Source organism: Amblyraja radiata, chromosome 1 (genome assembly GCF_010909765.2).
Source record: "Amblyraja radiata isolate CabotCenter1 chromosome 1, sAmbRad1.1.pri, whole genome shotgun sequence".
Lineage (NCBI taxonomy): Eukaryota > Metazoa > Chordata > Chondrichthyes > Rajiformes > Rajidae > Amblyraja > Amblyraja radiata.
In genome coordinates, this window is record NC_045956.1 from 189,392,743 (window position 1) to 189,412,437 (window position 19,695).

Genomic DNA, 19,695 nt, shown 5'->3' on the forward strand with positions numbered 1-19,695 from the left:
GCTGCTTCAGGTTGTCAGTGTGACACTCTGCTCAGAGTGTGCCTGGTATTACTGACAGCTTCAGTGCTTTCAGTTTCAGTTTCACCACAACCACACCCTTTGCTTTTCACAGAAATCATGTGACTGTCTCTATGGGGGTTGATTTGCAAAAACAAGGAGCGGATGGAGATTATTGATGGGGAAGTGCAACGAGATCTAGGTTTCCTTGCTCATCAGCAAAGATCATAGAGCAGAGCAAGATAGACAACTCCAGCAAAATCAAATGGACTGACGTGTAGTATGCAACGGAGTGTAACTTCTGCCATTTCAGTAAACCCGACAACTTTAGTTATGCCTCTCGCAGTGTAATCAGCGTTGCGGGGGAATAGTTTGTGTTTACTATGTTTATAGTATGTTAATAGTATCTTTGCTTGGAGCCCTGCACGCAGCCCTCCCCCCCCGCCCCCCCCCCCCCCCCCCCCCCGCCCCCCCCCCCCCCGCCCCCCCCCCCCCCCCCCCCCCCCCCCCGTGCAACACTCACAGACTCTGCTACCAGAAGGCAGACTATTAAATCAATCCCAAGTGTCTAACTGACACTACACAGAGCATCCAGAGAACCGGCCTCCACCGCGCTCTGAGCCAGAGAATTCCACAGACTCACAACTCTCTGTGTGAAAAAGTGTTTCCTCATCTCCGTTCTAAATGGCTTACCCCTTATTCTTAAACTGTGGCCCCCAACATCGGGAACATGTAGCATGTCCAAACCCTTAATAATCTTATATGTTTCAATAAGATCCCCTCTCACCCTTCTAAACTCCAGAGTGTACAAGCCCAGCTGCTCCATTCTCTCAACATATGACATGAATGCATGGCGGAGTAGACTCGGGGCTAAATGGCCTATTTGTCCTATTATAACATGTAAACATAAAATAATGACATAGACCTCCAGTTATAGAGTGGTCATACTTTGTAGAGACTTTGCATTGGACCAGTAAAATGGAGACACAAGTTACTTAGTTTAGTTTATTGTCGCGTGTGCCGAGGTACAATGAAAAACTTTTGTTCATAAGTTCAGAAGAGATAAGAGCAGAATTAGTCCATTTGGCCCATCAAGTCTACTCCACCATTCAATCATGCTTGATCTGTCTTCTCCCCTGATACCTGTTACGTGCTATCCAGTAAGCTGATAGACTATACATGATTACAATGGAGATGTCCACCATGCACATCCACAGGATAAACAGAATAACAATTAGTGCAAGATAAAGTCCAGTAAAGTCCGATCGAAGATAGTCCAAGGGTTCCCAATGAGGTAGATTGTAGCTCAGGACCACTCTCTAGTTGGTGGTAGGATGGTTCAGTTGCCTGATAACAGCTGGGAAGAAACTGCCCCTGAATCTGGAGGTGTGCATTTTCACACTTCTGTACCTCTTGCCCGATGGGAGAGGGGAGAAGAGGGAGTGGCCGGGGTGGGACTGGCCCTTGGTTATACTGCTGGCCTTGCCGAGGCAGCGTGAGGTGTAGATGGAGTTGATGGAGGAAGGGAGGTTGGTTTGTGTGATGGTCTGGGCTGCATCCTAGCTGTGATAGCAGTGAATGATGGTTGTGGGAATGTGGTTGGGTGATTGGGTTGGAGGCACTGCCTCCCGACATATTATCAATGGTGGGCTGGGGGGGGGGGTCCGTGATGAACCGAGCTGAGTTCACAACTCTGTGTCTGCCTCCTGCGTTACTGTGTGTTGGAACAGCGATGGGGGTGGAGCACTGCAAGGTCCAAGGATGAGATGGCATACCTAATCGGTCTCCTAATTGGCCAGCGGGGCCTGTGGACATTAACACCATGAAGCCACGTTCTCCGGTAAAAAGAGGCCGACTCGGGAGCTCCATGCCACGGAGTGTTCCGATCCATCCCGATGCCGGAGTTTCCATCATCCCGACGCGAGGGCTTAAACAGCGGACCGTCCGTCGGCAGCGGTGAACTGCGGAGGGATCAAAGGCCCCGAACCATGACGGGGAACAAAGGAGGAAGCTAATTGAACTTTGTTACCTTCCATCACAGTGAGGAATGTGGATTCCACTGTGGTGGATGTTTATGTTAAATTTTATTTTATGTGGCTGTGTGTGTTGTTGCATTTCACTTAGTATGGCTTTACGGTAACTCAAATTTCACTGTATTCATTGGTTGTGACAATAAACGCGAACTTGAACTCGAAATCAAACTCCTTTTCATAGAGTCATAGAGTGATACAGTGTGGAAACAGGCCCTTCAACCCAACTCGCCCACACTGGCCAACATGCCCCAGCTACACTAGTCGCACCTGCCTGCATTTGGTCCATATCCCTCCAAAATGTTGGGATAGTGCCAGCCTCAACTACCTCCTCTGGGAACGCATTCAACGCACCCACCACCCCTTTGTGAGAAAAAGCCACCCCTCAGATTCCTATTAAATCTTTTCCCCTTCACTTTAAACCTATGGATGTTACAGCTTCTGTGTCGTCCACTCCAGGAGGAGCTGCGATTGGAAATGGTAAATGTTCAGAGATGGGTTAGTTCAGATAAAATGACATCTCTTCAGAAAGAGATTTTTAATTTGGCTTCACTTTTCAAAGCTGGTTCAAGTGGAAGGGGGTTGGAATGAGCGAAACCTTATGGATTTGTCACAGTGTGGGAAGGAACTGGAGATGCTGGTTTAAACCGAAGATAGACACTTTACAGGTCGAGCAGGAACATCACCCATTCCTTCTCTCCAGAGATGCTGCCTGTCCCGCTGAGTTCAGAGCATGCCCCACGAGCATGCGACTCCATGCGGCAAGCGCGACCTAACGTGGTGGCTTGAGCCGTACGGCCTCGTGGGGCCGGTCCCACTTCGATCGCCGGAGCCGTATGGAGTTGTGCGGAGCTGGTCCCGACATCGCGCAGGGCATGGAAAAACTGACACTGTCCAAAAATTCCGCGCGGCAACGGCCTGTCGGCCCGCAGCCGCATTGAGGCCGCACGCAGCGTCTTGACGGCGTACGCCTAACGCGAACTTCCCGCGGCCTTTACTCGAACTTCACGTCAACTCGTACGGGATCGCTCGACCTCCGCGCAGCCCCTGCTTCCGGTTTGGTCGTGCTCGCCGCATGCAGCCGCACGCTGGTGGGACAGGCCCTGTACGGGAATCACTCGACCTCCGCATGGCCCCCGCTTCCGGTTTGGTCGTGCTCGCCGCATGCAGCCGCATGCTGGTGGGACAGGCCCTGTACGGCGATCACGCGACCCCCGCGCGGCCCCCGCTTCCGGTTTGGTCGCGCTTGCCGCATGCAGTCGCATGCTCGTGGGACAGGCCCTGTACTCCAGCAGTTTGTGTCTGTCTTCGGATTTGTCAAAGAATTGTATGGAGCAGGACACATCTTTAAGGTAGGGTTTAACCTGATGGAGGGTCTTTCAGCTCTTCACATGGTAACCATGGCTATGCTTCAATAAAAAGACACTGGACTAACTCAGTGTTTAAGAAAGCACTGCAGATGCTGGAAAAATGGAAGGTAGACAAACATGCTGGAGAAACTCAGTGGGTGAGGCAGCATCGATGGAGAGAAGGAATAGGTGGCCACATTGGCCAACAATGCCCCAATCTGGAGGTTGTGCGTTTTCACACTTCTGTACCTTTTTCCCCGATGGGAGAGGGGAGAAGAGGGAGTGGCCAGGGTGAGACTGGTCCTTGATTCTGCTGCTGGCTTTACCGACCGAGGCCGGGTGGCACAGAAGGGGTTAAACCCCTCAGCGGGGGCTTTGCGCTGACCTGTCCCGTCATGTGCCCTATATACTCCTCACTATATTACAAAAGTATTAACCCAGGATTATGGATGGAGAACCAAACATCAGCTTATTTACATTGCAGACCCGTGGTGATGGAACAAGCTCATTAATCATACTACAGCTATTTATCTTTCCTTAACATGCTAATCGAAAATACCTGGAGGGAGTCAAATCCAATTTAAACACAGTGGAAATTGTGCTGTTTATGTAGCCGCTTGTCAGAGGAACTGAGGCCTGAAAGCTTAGGATTACCAAGTTTACTCCCTTGATATCTAGCAGGTGACAATCTAAACAAGCCCAGCGTTAGTTTTGTCTGTAAGGACTGCGACTTCCAGGAACATTGCTTATTCTTTGACATGTGATGTGTTTCATGCCAGGAGAGGGAATATCACCCCAGTGAAGTGTTTATTTTGCAAAATTGATCCCGGGCCACTTCGTTACGCTCTGATTGGGAGTTGTTTAGCATTCTATAGAGTCATAGAGTCATAGACACAGCGTGGAAACAGGCCCTTTGGCCCAACTTGCCCACACCGGCCAACATTCCCCAGCTACATCAGTCACACCCGCCCGCGTTTGGTCCATATACCTCCAAACCTGTCCTATCCATGTACCTGTCCAACTGTTTTTTAAACAATGGGATAGTCCCTGCCTCAACTACCTTCTCTGGCAGCTCGATCCCCTTTGTGTGAAAAAGTTACCCCTCAGACCCCACACTAGGTTAGTTTAGCAGTTACTTTCCAGACCCCAAGTTAGTTTAGTCTAGTTTAGAAACAGGCCCTTTCAGCCCACCGAGTCCGTGCCGACTACCAATCAGTTTATACACTAGTTTAGTTTAGTTCAGTTCAGAGATACAGCATGGAAACAGGCCCTTCGGCCCACCTAGTCTGCACCAACCAACGAGCTAGCATACATTAACACTATCCCACATACTAAAGAAAATCACTAATTTTCCAAGCAATTCGTCGACAAATGAAGATTGTTAAGGGCTTGGACATGCTAGAGGCAAGAAACATGTTCCCGATGTTGGGGGAGTCCAGAACCAGGGGCCACAGTTTAAGAATAAGGAGTAAGCCATTTTGAATGGAGACGAGGAAACACTTTTTCTCACAGATAGTGGTGAGTCTGTGGAATTCTCTGCCCCAGAGGGCGGTGGAGGCCGGTTCTCTGGATACTTTCAAGAGAGAGCTAGATAGGACCCTTAAAAATAGCAAAGTCAGGGGATATGGGGAGAAGGCAGGAACGGGGTACTGATTGTGGATGATCAGCCATGCTCACATTGAATGGCGGTGGTGGCTCGAAGGGCCGAATGGCCTACTCCTGCACCTATTGCCTGTTGTCTGTTGTCTATTGTCAATGAGGAAATGTTTTAAACGGAGGGTGGTGGGTGTATGGAACGTGCTGCCAGAGGAGACAGTTGAGGCAGGCACTATCACACATCCAAGAAACATGTTGACAGGTACGTGGATAGGACAGGTTTGGAGGAATATGGCCCAGGTGGGACTAGCGTAGATGTCGGCGTGAGCAAGTTGGGCCGAAGGGCCTGCTTCCACGCTGTGCGACGCTTTGTGAGGTGACGTTTAAGGTCATGGCCCTTCGTCAGACTCCAGAGACGCTGACTGATCTGCTGCGGTACTCCAGCACACCAGCCAGCATCTGTAGTTCTATGTTTCTGTATATAAATGAAACATAGAAACATAGATACATAGAAAATAGGTGCAGGAGTCGGCCATTCGGCCCTTCGAGGCTGCACCGCCATTCAATATGATCATGGCTCATCATCCACAATCAGTACCCCGTTCCTGCCTTCTCCCCATATCCCCTGACTCCGCTATCTTCAAGAGCCCTATCTAGCTCTCTCTTGAAAGTATCCAGAGAACCGGTCTCTGAGGCAGAGAATTCCACAGACTCACCACTCTCTGTGTGAAATTTATCAAGTCGATCCATTTATAAGCCTATTCGATCTTTTGTCCAGAAGGTAAGTTGGTGACCCCTAAGTTTTAAACAGTGAAATCCTACTTTTAGATTCCCTCACAAGAGAAAACATCCTCTCTGCACAATCCTTCAGATTTAAATATGTTTCAATCCAGCCCTTTCACATTCTTCAAAACCCTAGCCTGTCCAGGTAAGAATTTCATTATTCTGTCTGGGACATATGACAATAAAACGTCATTTGCGCGTCATTTACGCGACAACATTTACGCGTCACAATGCAGGACATGTGCATCGTGATGTGCCCATGGTGTGCATCACGCGCGCATGGCGTGCGGTAGCGCGCGGCGCTCCAGGATTTTCGGATTCTCGCGTGCCACCTGCGTGACGCACAAATATAAATAAATAAATTCCTTTCACGATCTTGTACACCTCTACAAGATCACCCCTCATCTTCCTGCGCTCTGATGAATAAAGTCCTAACCTGCTCAACCTCCTCTTATTGCAGCTGAAGCCCTGGGGCACTGGCAACATCCTCGTAAATCTTCTCTCACCCTCTCCAGCTTGTCGGAGAAATGTAATTCCATTTAATTCACAATCCATTCATTCATTGTCCATCACTTTGGATCAGCGGCCAGCGCAACACCTCGCCTCATGACTTTCCCTTCTTCTTCGGCGCCCGCGGGGACAGGAACTCAAAGACAAATACAGAGCAAGGCTAACAGAAGCCTGTATCAGCTCAGCTGTGTTAGCTGTACAGGTTGGAGCAGGAGCTCTAGTCCATTTTAAATTGTTCCTTCCCGAATCGCTAAAGAAAATAAATCTAGCGCTGGGGTATTCCGCTAAACGCACAAGCAGGGCTGAGATTGGAAATGATCCACGTTGGTTTGAAAGGGGGTAATTGGCGTGGCATCAAATATTAGTGAACAATTACATTTGGTGTTGGAGGCAAAGTGCCAGATTACAAAATGTGTTGAGTCGGTTGAATTGGATCGGGGAGATGGATAATCCCTAAACTGCAAGGATCATTGAGCCAGGGTGATGGCATGCCACACACGGCGTTACGGTGGCACAGCGGTAGGGTCACTGCCTCGCAGCGCCAGAGACCCGGGTTCGATCCTGACCACAGGTGCTGTCTGCACGGAGTTTGCACGTTCTCCCTGAGACCCTGTAGCAGGGACTGTCGCAATGTTTATGAAACATTTACACGGGTACATGGATCGGACAGGTTTAGAGGGATATGGGCCAAACGCAGGCAGGTGTGACTACTGTAGATGGGATGGTGAGGGGAAGTTGGGCAGAAGGTCCTGTTTCCACACTGTATGACTCTGTGACCACGTGGTTTTCTCCGGGTGCTCCGGTTTCCTCCCACATTCCAAAGACTGCCTGCAGTCCGTCCTTTCACCCTTTTTTATTTTTATTTTTAGGCCCTAAAACAAAATGTTAGTTGGAGGTCTTCTTTTATGTGGTTGGTGAGGGGAGGGGAAGGGGGAAACGTTATTTCCTAGTCCCTACCTGGTCTGAGAGGCAGCTTCCCTCCGAGCTGCTTCTTCGCCCCTTCCTCGCGGCCTACCATCGGACTGGAGCGGCGTTTCCTTTCGGGACCGGCCAGGGGACTACAGCTTCGGCGGCTGCACAGCGCTGGAACACCGTCACAGAGCGGGCGATGCCTTACCCGGGTTGCCGTGCGGTTAGCACCGGAGTGCTGTGACCACCGACTCCAACATCCGAGGAGCTGTGGCTGCGGACGTCCAGCCGAGGGCGGCACTGGATTTGGAACACAGCGGAGCCTGGGATCCGAGATCGCCAGAGTCGGAGCTCCAACCAGCACGGCCTGAGGACTCCGGGGAGGAAGTGGCCGCTCCAGACATTCCAAGCCGCTGAGGAGTGTTCACCCGATGCTGGAGTTCCAACTTCTCGGCAAGAGGGCCTACAACATCGGACTGGCTGCGGAGGCCACAAATAGTCCCCGACCTCGGCTGATTCACAGAGGAAGAGGACTTAACTTTCTGATGTCTTTCCCCACACTGGAACATTTTGATTCTGTTGTGCGGGTACGATCATGTTGAATTCTATAATGTGTTCTGTCAATTTTGTTTTTTTTAATTTTTCTATAGATGTATGGAAACTTTATTATTTCTTCTATGTAAAACACTTTGGTTTCAACGCGAGTTGATTTTAACGTGCTACATCAATAACATTTACTTACTTGTGTTCAAAAGGGAACTGCAGATGCTGGAATATCGAAGGTACACAAAATTGCTGGGGAAACTCAGCGGGTGCAGCAGCATCTATGGAGCGAAGGAAATAGGCGACGTTTCGGGCCGAAACCCTTCTTCAGACTGATGTGGGGTGGGGGAAAGAAAGAAGGAAAAGGGGAGGAGGAGGAGGAGCCCGAGGGCGGGCGGATGGGAGGGTGGGAGGAGACAGCTAGAGGGTTAAGGAAGGGGAGGAGACAGCAAGTGCTAGCCAAATTGGGAGAATTCTATGTTAATGCCATAAGGACGCAAGGTCCCCAGACGGAATATGAGGTGCTGTTTCTCCAATTTCCGCTGTTGCTCACTCTGGCAATGGAGGAGACACAGGACAGAGAGGTCGGATTGTACATTTACTTACTTACTTACTTACTTACTTACTTACTTACTTACTTACTTACTTACTTACTTACTTACAAAGACGTGCAGGTTTGTTGGTTAATTGGCCTCTGTAAATTGTTCCTATTGTGTATGATAGAACTAGTGTAGGGGTGATCGCTGGTCAGTGCGGAGTAGGTGGGAAGGGCCAGTTTGGAAAGAGGATGTACTTGCCTACAGACAAGAAGACACAGCTGGTGCCTATAGAAAGGATGTGACATAGCTGCCATCCTGGTGCCATCACAGCAACCTAGAGTTCAATGCTCTTAAGACAGTTGAATTGATTGTAAACTTTAGGAGAGCTCCCCCTCCCCTCACCCCACTCACCATCAACACCACAGTCACATCTGTGGAGTCTTTACTTAAAGATGTTCTTGGGAACCATCATCTCCATGGACCTTAAATGGGGGGCCACCATCGACTCCACAGTCAAAAAGGCACAACAGAGGATGTACTTCCTGCGGCAGCTGAGGAAGCACAATCTGCCACAGGCAATGATGGTCCAATTCTACACGGCCTTCGTAGAGTTTGTCCTCACCTTCTCCATCATGGTCTGGTTTGGCTCAGCCACCAAGCACGACACCTGGAGGCTGCAGCGAATCGTCCGATCAGCTGAGAAGGTTATTGGCTGCAACCTTCCCTCCATTGATGAATTGTACACTGCAAGGGCCAGGAAGCGAGCGGGCAAAATCATCTCTGACCCCTCTCACCCTGGCCACAAACTCTTTGAATCATTTCCATCTGGAAGGCGACTCCAGACTGTCAAAGCTGCCACAGCCAGACATAAAAACAGTTTTTATCCACGAGTAGTAGCTCTACTCAACAGCCAAAAATCTGTAGCCTCCCTTTGATCTGGTATTTTATTTAATTCACATGCTTAATCAATAATGTTTTATTATTAATGTTTAATGTTTTATGTGTCATTCCTAACTGTCACTGTATGTCATGTTGTCACTTGCGGGTGGAGCACCAAGGCAAATTCCTTGTATGTGAATACTTGGCCAATAAACGTATTCATTCATACATTCATTAATTTATTCATTCATTCATTCATTCATTCATTCATTCATTCATTCATTCACTCATTCATTCATTCCACGCTGTATCTCCTAAACTAAACTAAACTAAACTAAATGAGCAGTGAAGTTATAGTGGGGATGCTGGTGCAAATATCTGCTTTTTTATTCTCCCCGACTGTGACTCTGGAGCTCCAATCGCAACCTCTAAATACAGTGTGAGGTGTTGAGATGAAAAGATAGAATACGTGAGACAAAAGGATTGAAGAGTTGTGAATTGTGAAGCTAGAGGAATGAAAATGGGTGGAGGGGGAAGAGGAGGGGAGCAATAGGTTTGAGTCCAAGTGGGGGAGAGACAGGGCCGGTGCGCGGGGAAGGAGCTGGGATTTTCATAAACCTCCCAGTTCCTTTTTTCTGTATTATACTAGACTAAGTGGGACTTGTTGGGTCCCAGTCACACTTTTGAGGCCTGGTCCCCCAGCGCAACCCGTTCCCCAATGCAATATTCCACCACTCACCCGATCCCCCAATTGCAAACAGTCCCCCCAACGCAATATTGCACCACTCACGCATAGCCCCCAACTGGGCAGGTGCGGCTCATTTCCGCTCATCTCCCAGCACTCCCTCCCCCTCCTCTTCGCCCTCCCTCTTCTTTTCCCTCTCCTCCTCCCTTCCCCCACTCCGTCCCTCACCACTCCCTCCCTCTCCTTCCCCTACCCTCAGTCACTCCCTCCCTCCCTCCATAACTCCACTCCCCTCCGTACCCCCCTCCTATCCCTCTACCCCCCCCCCCACTCCTCACCTCCCCCTGTCCCCCCCACTATCCCTCCTGACCTCACCCACTGCCCTCCTCTCCCTCTATCCCCCACTCCCCCCTCCTCCTCCTCCCCATCTATTCCCCCTCCTCCCCCACTCTCCTCACCTCCCCCACTTTCCCCCTCTCCCTCAATCCCTCCTATAAATCAGACCGGCAAAGTTTGCCGTGGCGGAGATGCCGATGGCCCGGCAGGCGGCTCAGTGGTTAAAGTTGCTGCCTCTCAGCACCAGAGACCCGGGTTCGATCCCGGCTGCGGGTGCTGTCTGCACAGAGTTCGTACGTTCTGCCCGTGACCTGCGTGGGTTTTCTACGGGTACTCCGGGGTTTCCTCCCACACTCCAAAGACGTGCAGGTTTGTATGTTAATTGGTTGGGGTAAAATTGTAAATGGTTCGTACTGTCTGTAGGAAAGTGTTAGTGTGCGGGGATCGCTGCTCGGCACTCTCGGTGGGCCGGAAGGCTTGTATCCGCTCTGTATCTCTCAACACAACTGACTTGTATTTCACTCTTGTTGTGATTGCAGGTGTTTCTCATTGGGCTGATAGCAGACAGGAAGTTCCAACACTTCAATGCTGTACTGGAAGCTTACATTCGACAGCACTTCAGTGCTACCTTGGCTTACAAGTACGTTGACAAAAAGTGATGCGTTTTCATTCATTCAATGAATCATTGAGTATCATTGAAGTTGGTCGTCAAGTAGATCATTTGAATAACATTGGCTTTTCTTCGATTTGTGGCTCGGTGGCACAGCGGTAGAGACCCGGGTTCCATCCTGACTACGGGTGCTGTCCGTACGGGGTTTGTACGTTCTCCCTGTGACCTGCGTGGGTTTTCTCCGGGGTCTCCTGTTTTCATCCACACTCCAAAGACGTGCAGGTTTGTAGGTTAATTGGCTGGGTATAACTGTAAATTGGCCCTAGTGTGTGTAGGATAGAGTAAGAGTGCGGGGATCGCTGGGCGGCGTGGACTTAGTGGGCTGAAGGACCTGTTTCGGCGCTGTATCTCTAAAACTAAAAGTAAGTGTTGGTGGTAAACTCATAATAGGCCTACAAATAGTTTAATTTAGTTTGGAGACACAGCGTGGAAAAAGGCCCTTCGGCCCTCGGAGTCCGTGCCGACCAGCGAATACCTGTACACTAGTTCTATCCAACACACTAGGGACAATATACAGAAGCCAATTGGCCTACAAACCTGTAAACCTGGAGTGTGGAGGGAAACCGGAGCACCCAGTGAAAACCCACACGGTCACAGGGAGAACGTACAAACTCCGTAGAGATAGCACCCGTAGTCAGGGTCGAACCCGGGTCTCTATCAGGCAGTAACTCTACCACTGTGCCAGCGTGCTGCGATGTGTGGTATACTATGCATCTGGCTATGTAATTCTTGAAGATTAGGAATTATCCTTCACCCCTTTCTAATTCAACCGATGTAATACATTATGTAATCTCACACTTTACCCCTCTGCGCCACTGTGCCACTGTGCCACTCGTTTGATTAGATCTTTCCTAAATTCATAATTTTTCTGTAACAGACACGTCAACAAAGTCAATGTTAGCCCTCCGTGTTATCCTTTGTCCCATTCCTTCACTTATTTCCCTTTGTCACAGAGTCAAAGAACATTAAACAGTATAATTACATTTTTTTTTTCACAATTACAATACCGTTTATTGTCAATTGAACCTCAAATGAAGTTCAAACGATATTTGGTTTCTGCAGTCATACAACAAGAAAAGAACCAAGACACACAATTAACACAATTTACACAAACATCCATCACAGTGAACCTCCTTCTCACTGTGATGGAAGGCAAAGTCTTGTCTCTCCCCTGCTCTCCATTCTTCCCCCGATGGCAAGTCCCGCGGCCGTTAAGTCCACGCCGGGCGATGTAAGGCCCTGCTCCGGGTCGCCTTCAACCCCGCGACTCGGGCAGGAGAAGTTGCCGTTGCGGGAGCTCCGAAAAGCGGTCTCCCACCAGGGACCCGCGAGCTCCCGATGTCATCGTGCACCGGGCCTGCAGCTGCAGCCTCCGAAGCTCCGGAGTCGGGCCGCAGCCGCAGGCCACCACCGCTCCCCATGCTCCGATGCCGGCCAGCTCCACGATGGTGGGTCCGCAGGCTCCGCGACTGGAGCCCCCAGGTCATTCTGGTTGGAGGACGCTCCACGGTGCTAGGCCCCAACGACAACGGAGACCCGACAGGGAAAAGGTTTAAAGGAAAGAGATTTAAAAGTTTCCCCCACCCGCCCCACACATATACACAGTTAAAAACAATGTATAAACCACTACAAACTATACACTCAACGGGACTAAAAATTAAAAAAAGACAGACGGACTGCAGAGACCGCTGCAAACGTCGATAGCGCAAGAATAAACCTATATTTTCCAGTTGAGTTGGAGGCAAGGCTCAGTGCTGCAGTTGACAGAGCTGCTGCCTCACAGATGCAAGAAATTGCAGCCAATTGTGGCCATAGCCCAGGCCTTCACACAAACCAACCTCCCTTAGATCGACTCCATCTACACCTCACGCTGCCTCGGCAAGGCCAACAGCATAATCAAGGACCAGTCGCACCCCGGCCACTCCCTCTTCTCCCCTCTCCCATCGGGCAAGAGGTACAGAAGTATGAAAATGCACACCTCTAGATTCAGGGACAGTTTCTTCCCGGCTGTTATCAGGTAACAATCCTATTACCAACTAGAGAGCGGTCCTGGCCTCCCATCTACCTCATTGGAGACCCTCGTACTATCTTTACTGGACTTTATCTTGCAGTAAACGTTATTCCCTATACCCTGTATCTGTACACTGCGGACAGCTGTAATCATGTATAGTATAATTGTTTTTGAGCCTCAAACAGTGATCCACTAACCAGGCAAGTGGAATATATTCAAGGTTTCAAGGTCAGTTTATTTTCACATGTACCAATTAAGGTTCAGTGAAATTCAAATTGCCATACTAAAACAATAAGCAACAACTACATAAAAGTTAACATAAACATCCACCACAGCGGATTCCCCACACTCCTCACTGTGATAGAAGGCAATAAAGTCCAAACTTCTTCCTCTTTTATTCTCCCACGGTCGGGGCAGTCGAACCATCCGCAGTCGGGCGATCGTAACCACCGCGTTGGGGTGATCGAAGCTCCCATGTCAGGCTGATCGCAGCTCCTGTGTTGGGGTGATGGAAACTCCTGTGTCGGGGTGATGGAAACTCCTGTGTTGGGGTGATGGAATCTCCTGTGTCGGGGTGATGGAAACTCCTGTGTCGGGGTGATGGAAACTCCTGTGTCGGGGTGATGGAATCTCCTGTGTCGGGGTGATGGAAACTCCTGTGTCGGGGTGATGGAAACTCCTGTTCATAATTTCATGTCATAGGAGCAGAATTAGGCCATTTGGCACATCGAGTCTACTCCACCATTTAATCATGGTTGATCTATTTTTCCATCACAACCCCATGAGAGGGGATCTTATTGAAATATATAAGATTATTAAGGGATTGGACACACTATGGGCAGGAACCATGTTCCCAATGTTGGGGGAGTCCAGAACCAGGGGCCACAGTTTCAGAATAAGGGGTAGGCCATTTAGAACAGAGATGAGGAAACATTTTTTCACCCAGAGTGTTGTGAGTCTGTGGAATTCATAATTCTCTGGATGCTTTCAAGAGAGTTAGATAGAGCTCTTAAAGATAGCAGAGTCAGGGGATATGGAGAGGAGACAGAAACATGGTACTGATTGTGGATGATCAGCCATGATCACATTGAATGGCGGTACTGACTCAAAGGGCCGAATGGCCTACTCCTGCACCTACTGTCTGTTGTCTATTGTTTGATATTTCCATCATAGGGATGAAAGGTTGTGATTGTCAGTAATGACAGAGGCAGGGGTTAGGACACGGTTGACCAACTGCTGCCTTGTTTCAGGCTCTATGAGGGCAAGGAGAAGAAGGAGTATGAAGATTTGGTGCGAATACTACTGGAGAAATTCAACGTCCTGATGAAGTCATCACTGGAAGGCAACATGTTGCTGATGCAGGTAAGTAAACACGAGGAAGAAGCAGAGTTGGATTCTAGGGACACTTGTCCATGGATATGCTCATAGAGGGTAGACAAAAATGCTGGAGAAACTCAGCGGGTGCGGCAGCGTCTATAGAGCGAAGGAAATAGGCAACGTTTCGGGTCGAAACCCTTCTTCAGACTGATGCAAGGTGGGGGGGGGGGGGCGGCGGGAAGAAATGAAGAGGAGGAGCCAGAGGGTTGAGAAGGGGAGCTGGGAAGGGGAGGAGACAGCAAGGGCTACCGGAACTGGTAGAAGTCAATGTTCATGCCGCTAGGGTGTAGGCTGCCCAAGCGGAATATGAGGTGCTGCTCCTCCAATTTACGGTGGTGCTCACTCTGGCCATGGAGGAGGCCCAGGACAGAAAGGTCGGATTCGGAATGGAAGGGGGAGTTGAAGTGCTGAGCCACCGGGAGGTCAGGTTGGTTAATGCGGACCGAGCTGAGGTGGTCGGTGAAACGATCGCCAAGCCTATGCTTGATCTCACCGTTGTAGATCAGCTGACATCTAGAGCAGCGGATGCAATAGATGAGCTTGGAGGAGGTGCGGGTGAACCTCTGTCGCACCTGGAACGACTGCTTGGGTCCTTGAATGGAGTCGACGGGGGTGGTAAAGCGACACGTGTAGCATCTCTTGCGGTTGCAAGGGAAATGCTCATAGAGTCCTGGTTTATTGTCACGTGTACCGAGCTGTAGTGATAAGCAGAGAAAAGTGAAAAACTGTGGAATTCATTGCCACACAAGGCTGGGGAGGCCAAGTCATTGGATATTATTAAGGCAGAAGTGGACAGATTCATGTCTGAAATGATTCCTTCTCTCCAGAGATGCTCCCTCCCCACTGAGTTACTCTGGCGTTTTGTGTCTATATTTGGTTTAAACCAGCATCTGCAGTTCCTTCCTGCACAGATTCTTGATTGGTACGAGTGTCAGGGGTTATGGGAAGAAGACGAGAGAATGGGGTTAAGAGTGAAAGATAGATCAGCCATGATTGAATGGTGGAGTAGACTGGATGGGCCGAATGGCCTAATTCTTCTCCTACCACTTATGAACATGAACTTTTTGGTGCATGTTATCCAGTTAGTGGAAAGACAATACATGATTACAATCGAGCTATCCACAATATACGTCTATATTACTAAAAGTCTGATCTTGACCGCATTTGGCCCACTGTGCTGCAATTTCCGAGAGAACGCCGCCACCTACGGCCGTCATTTTTGGCCACCTCGATCAGAGCCCACGACTGCCTTCCTGGACCAGTGTATTTTTCCCATCGATGAAAAATCAGAGAGAAATTAATGTTTTTTTTAAAAATTCACCATTCTTTCTGCTGCCCCTGCTGGAGGGAGGGGGAGGGACTATAAAACCAAGAAGTGGTGTGCCTCAATCAGTCTCTGCAAGATGGAGGTCACTCTGAGCTCTGAATGGCATTGAACAAATGTCTACACAACTGTGAGTACCCTTAATGTGGTTTGAAAATGAAAATATGGTTAGTTTGAAGTAAAAAAGCACTGCCTGCAAATGGTTGTTTCGAGGTTTGGGTTCAAGTAAAAAGGCTCTCTCTTTCCCCTCCTCTCTCTCCCCACCTCTCTCTCTCCCTATCCCTCTCTCTTTCTCTCCCCCCTGTCTCTCTCCCTTTCTCTCTCTCTCTCTCCCCTCCTCTTTCTCCCCATCCCCCTCTCCTCTCTCCCCCCCTCTCCTCTCCCCCCTCGCTCCTCTCCCCCCCCTCTCCTCTACCCCCCTCTCCTCTCCCCCTCCTCTCCTCCCCCCCTCCTCTCCCCCCCTCATCTCCCCCCTCTCCTCTCCCCCCTCTCCTCTCCCCCCTTTTCTCCCCCTCCTCCCATCCATCCCCTACCCCACCGTCCCTCCCCTTAACCCCCCTCCCCTCCACACACCCCTACCCCCTTCCCTCCACCTCTCCCCCTCCCCTCACCTCACCCCCCGCTCAGCACACCCTCTCTCTCCCCTTCTCCCCCCTATCACCCCCCCTCCCCCTCTCTCCTCCCCCTCTCCTCCCCCCCTCCCCCCCTCTCTCTCCCCTCCTCCCACTCCCCCACCCTCCCTCCCTCCCCTAAACCCCCTCCCCTACACACCCCATACCCTCTCCCCTCCACCCTCCCCCTCCCTCCCTGCTCCCCACCTCTCCCCCTCAACCCCCGCTCAGCACCCCCTCTCTCTCCCCCTCATCCTCACCCTCTCTCTCTCCTCCCCTCCTCCCCCACCTTTCCCCCCTCACCCACCCTCCCTCTTCTCCTCCTCTCCACCCCCCTCTCCCTCTTGCCCATCTCTCTGTGTCTCTGTCTCTCTTTCTGTCTCTGCCCCTTATCTCTCTGCCCTCACTCTCTACCCCCCCCCCCCCCTCTATAGATGTGACTGCGTTGGGGGCTATGCGTCAGTAGATAGGGTGGTTATGGGGTAAAAGGAGCAAATTAAAAATATTAATATATCAAGGGAGGTAATTAGCATGAGTGCGGGGGGGGGGGGGGGGGGATAGTTAGTGTGAGTGTGACGCTGCATGCCGCCTCCCCCCCCCACAACTGCACGTTGGGGGAACAGACCCAACGGGTCTGCACTTGGTCTAGTATAGGATAAAATGAATAACGTTTAGTGCAAGATGAAGTCCAGTCAAGTCCGATTAAAGATAGTCCGAGGATCTCCTGTTAGATAGGACAGCTCTCTAGTTGTTCGTAGGATGGTTCTGTTGCCTCATAACAACTGGAAAGAAACTGTATCTGGACCTTCTGCAGTTGTACAGAGCCCTAGTGAGACCACACCTGGAGTATTGTGTGCAGTTTTGGTCCCCTAATTTGAGGAAGGACATTCTTGCTATTGAGGGTGTGCAGCGTAGGTTTTCAAGATTAATTCCTGGGATGGCGGGACTGTCTTATGCTGAGAGAATGAAGCAGCTGGGCTTGTCCACTCTGGAGTTTAGAAGGATGAGAGGGTATCTCATTGAAACATATAAGATTGTTAAGGGCTTGGACATGCTAGAGGCAGGAAACATGTTCCCGATGTTCGGGGAGTCCAGAACCAGGGGCCACAGTTTAAGAATAAGGAGTAAGCCATTTAGAACGTTAGAGACGAGGAAACACTTTTTCTCACAGAGAGCGGTGAGTCTGTGGAATTCTCTGCCTCAGAGGGCGGTGGAGGCAGGTTTTCTGGATGCTTTCAAGAGAGAGCTAGATAGGGCTCTTAAAAATAGCGGAGTCATGGGATATGGGGAGAAGGCAGGAACGGGGTACTGATTGGGGATGATCAGCCATGATCACATTGAATGGCGGTGCTGGCTCGAAGGGCCGAATGGCCTACTCCTGCACCTATTGTCTATTGTCTGGAGGTGTGCGTTTTCACACTTCTATAGCTCTTGCCCGATGGGAGAGTGGAGAAGGAGGAAGTGACCAGGGTGAGACTGGTCCTTGATTATGCTGGTGGCCTTGTAGATGGAGTCAATGGAAGGGAGATTGGTTTGTGTGATGGTCTGGGATGCGTCCACAATTCTCTGCAATTTCTAGCGGTTTTGGATGGAGCTGTTCCCAAACCGTGCTGCGATTTATCCCGATAAAATGCTTTCTACTTTTGTGCCAGTATTCTTGCATCTCTGACATGGTGAACAATAGAATAATATGGAGACATAATTACTTGAGAGCATAAGATATGTGTAAGAGACAATAAGTGCGGAGGCATCAGACCAATTAGATTACTGCCCTGGGAGCCAGCATAGACCTGATGGGCCCAATGGTGTCCTATGTCATAGCAAGAGGATTTGAGTATAGGAGCAAGGATGTCCTACAGCAGTTGTACAGGGCCCTGGTGAAACCACACCTGGAATATTGTGTGCGGTTTTGGTCTCCTAATCTGAGGAAGGACATTCTAGCCATTGAGGGAGTGCAGCGTCGGTTCACCAGGTTAATTCCCGGGATGACGGTCCCGACCGACATATGATGAAGGAATGGGTCAACTGGGCTTGTATTCACAGTAATTTAGAAGGATGAGAGTGGATCTTATAGAAACACATAAGATTATTAAGGGATTGGACAGGCTAGATGCAGGAAAATATTCCCGATGTTGGGGGAGTCCAGAACCAGGGGGTCACTGTTTAAGATTAAGGGGTTGGCCATTTAGGACTGAGATGAGGAAAAACGTTTTCACCCAGCGAGTTGTGAATCTGTGGAATTCTCTGCCACAGAAGGCAGTGGAGGCCGATTCACAGGATGCTTTCAAGAGAGAGTTAGATAGGGTTCTTAAAGATAGGGTTCCTAAAGATAAAGTCAGGGAATATGATTGTGGATGGTAAAATGCTGGATAAACTCAGCGGGTGCAGCAGCAACTATGGAGTGATGGAAATAGGCAACGTTTTGGGCCTAAACCCTTCTTCAGACAGATTTGATTGTGGATGATCAGCCATGATCATATTGAATGGTGGTGCTGGCTCAAAGGGCCGAATGGCCTACTCCTGTAGCTATTTTCTATGTTTCTATGTTGAATGCATGTATTGATCAGCACAAGGTCCTGATATCTCATTAACTCATCGGATTCCCTGTCTCTTCCCATTCCAGGGAGCTTCCCTCAAGTACTTGCCGATGATTCTTCAAAACGTTGCAACGATCTTTGATCCAGTCTTACTGAGGCAAGCGATATAGATACAGGAACTGCAGGTGCTGGCCTACAAAAGAATGTACAGAATACTGAAGGTAGACAAGAATGCTGGAGAATCTCTGCGGGTGAGGCAGGATCTACGGAGCAATGGAATAGGTGACGTTTCAGCTGGAGACCCTTCTTCAGACTGATGTGGGGGAGGGGGGGGGGGGGGGTGGTGGGGGGGATTGTGGGGTTGGGGGGGGGGGCGGGAAGAGGAAAGGAAGAGGCGGAGACAGTGGGCTGTGGGAGATCTGGGAAGGGGAGGGGAAAGATGGAGAAAGCAAGGACTACCTGAAATTGGAGAAGTCAATGTTCATACCGCTGGGGTGTAAATTACCCAAGTGAAATATGAGGTGCTGCTCCTCCAATTTGCGGTGGGACTCACTCTGGCCATGGAGGAGGCCCGGGACAGAAAGGTTGGATTGGGAATGGGAGGGGGAATTGAAGTGCTGAGCCACCGGGAGATCAGGTTGGTTATTGCGAACTGAGCGGAGGTGTTGGGCAAAGCGATCGCCAAGCCTGCGCTTGGTCTCACCGATGTAGAGCAGCTGAGACAAGAATACTGAAGTAGCACAGCGGGTCAGACTGCACCTTCATATGGTGGAGATCCTTTGCAGTATGAAGGTTTCGTAAGGGCATTAGAAGAAATATTACAAACAAAAGTTACGAATGAGAAGGAGCGTTTACGATTTCTGGTGAAGTACACATGGAAGTGTGAAGGTACTTGTAGAAAGTTGTCAGAAGGAGCCAGGCAGCCATGGCTATAAAAAAGCAAGAGGATTACTTGAAGAACGTTTTGGTGATGAACAGTGGATTGCTAACGCTTATATGGAGAAGGCCC